The sequence below is a fragment of the Triticum dicoccoides genome, chromosome 3B (assembly GCF_002162155.2).
Source record: "Triticum dicoccoides isolate Atlit2015 ecotype Zavitan chromosome 3B, WEW_v2.0, whole genome shotgun sequence".
NCBI lineage: Eukaryota > Viridiplantae > Streptophyta > Magnoliopsida > Poales > Poaceae > Triticum > Triticum dicoccoides.
This window is the reverse complement of record NC_041385.1, coordinates 288,570,418-288,572,395: the sequence shown is the minus strand read 5'-3', so window position 1 is coordinate 288,572,395 and position 1,978 is coordinate 288,570,418.

Below are 1,978 nucleotides of genomic sequence, written 5' to 3'. Positions count from 1 at the left end.
GAATCCGGCTGCCCCTGTGCGCCCGCGGCTTCGCCCGGCCGCCTCACTTCGCCCCAGGCCGTCTTCGACCGTGCTGCGCCGACTCCGCCCGCCAGTGCGTCCGCGGGCCAGCGTCCGCCCTGCCCGCGTGGCTGCGCGCCTCGGCCGCCCCGCCTCGCCTCAGCCCCGTGCGGGCTGGCTCCGACCACGCCGCGCCGGCTTCGGCCCTGTCCCGGCCTCCCGCGTCGACTGCCGGGTCACGGTGCTTCGGCCGGCCGTCCTGCGCCGCCTTGGCCGGCTCCCGCCTGGCGTCGCCTTGGCCGACTCACTGCTCCAACCAACATCCACGCGCGCGGACGGCTCGCCGCTCCAGACGGCGTCCGCGTGCCCGTCCACCTCCCGCCTCGCGTCGACTGGCGCCCGGCTGCCCAAGAAGAGAAAGAAGAAACGGGGCCGGGTAGAAAAGTCAAAGGGCCAATTGCCCATCGCTGAAGAAAAAAAAAGAGAGAAGAAAAGAAGGAGAGTGTGCGCGGCCGAGTGCCCAAGCCGGCTAAGAAAGAGGTGGCCGAGTGCTGGAAAAAAAATCGCGTCCGGCTGAGAAAGTGGCCAGGTGCTGAGAAAAAAAAAATGTGCCCGTCCGGCTACCAGCAGTCGGCGGACGAAGAGAAAAGAGAGGAAGACAAAGTAGTTACCGGGAGATCCGGCCAGCAGTCAGCCCGAATCTCGGGGGCTACACCCAGCGGGTACGCTGGCGCGCCCCCGTGAAGAATGCAGACAAGAGAAGAGTTTTGTCCGGCTGCCAGCAGCCAGCAGAAGAGAAAAAGAAGAAGAAGGGCGTTGCAAGACGCCTCGCCGCCTGGCCGGTCGAGCCTGACCGGCCGGGGCCCCGCTTCGAGCACCTGGGGGCTCGAAGGCCACACCCAGCGGGTGCGCCGGCGCGCTCCGCAAGCGCCGAGCCGCGCCGGCTGTCTTAGGCAAACTCCACCTCGGCTACACGAAAATCAATGTGAGCTCCTCACCTGCATATTTTTGCATCTCGCAAGCACGGATAACCCCGAGCAATGCTTGGGGAACTATCTCCGCATTTCATTACAGTTGCATCACTGTTCGCCCTGGCGCCAGCCAGAGTTGGCCCGGGGGCTGGCCGCTTGGCCTGAGACGTTAGTTTCCGCAGACGGCTTAGTAGCGTGCGCGGTACCAAAGGCCCACTCTCAGTCACAGACCGCAGAGCGGCTGTCCGACTGGCAAGAGTGAACGCTGGAGGCCACCCACGCGAAAAACTCCGGAAAGAAAAACGCTTCGGGCGACCCGACCGTTTCCTTTACAAATATCTACTCGGTTGAATCTGCTCCCAGACTTTGAGTACTGTACACTCCACTTCGCGGCCCACTCTCAGCCACAGACCGCAGAGCGGCTGTCCGGCGAGCGAGAGCACAAGCCAAAAAGCGGAGGGAACACGAAAAAGATTAAGGGGGCTTGGACGAAACCGAGTCGGCACCCTCCGTATAAAACTTGCAATGCTAAAAGCAATCATTTGATATATCCGCGTGGACTAACTTTGTCTTTTTTCATGATCATTTCCACGAACACTCGCCAAAAAACCTCCGCCCAACTTTGCCAAAGTTGCCCGGAGGCTTGGGGGCTACTGTCGGAGTAATTGGACACGGATACCCCGAAGACGGCAAGACGATATTCCAAGACATCGGGGCTAGCAAAGCCCCTCAGTCCGACTCCCCGGCCGCCCAGGCCGACTACAGGCTGCGGACTGCACCACCAGGCCGACTGCAGGCGGCGGACTGCACCACCAGGCCGACTCCGGGCTGCGGACTGCACCACAAGGCCGACTCCGGGCTGCCGACTGCACCACCAGGCCGACTGCTGGCTGCCGACTCCCCGGCCGCCTAGGACGACTGCTGGCTGCCGACTCCCCGGCCGCCCAGGCCGACTGCAGGCTGCGGACTGCACCACAAGGCCGACTCTGGGCTGCCGACTGCACCAC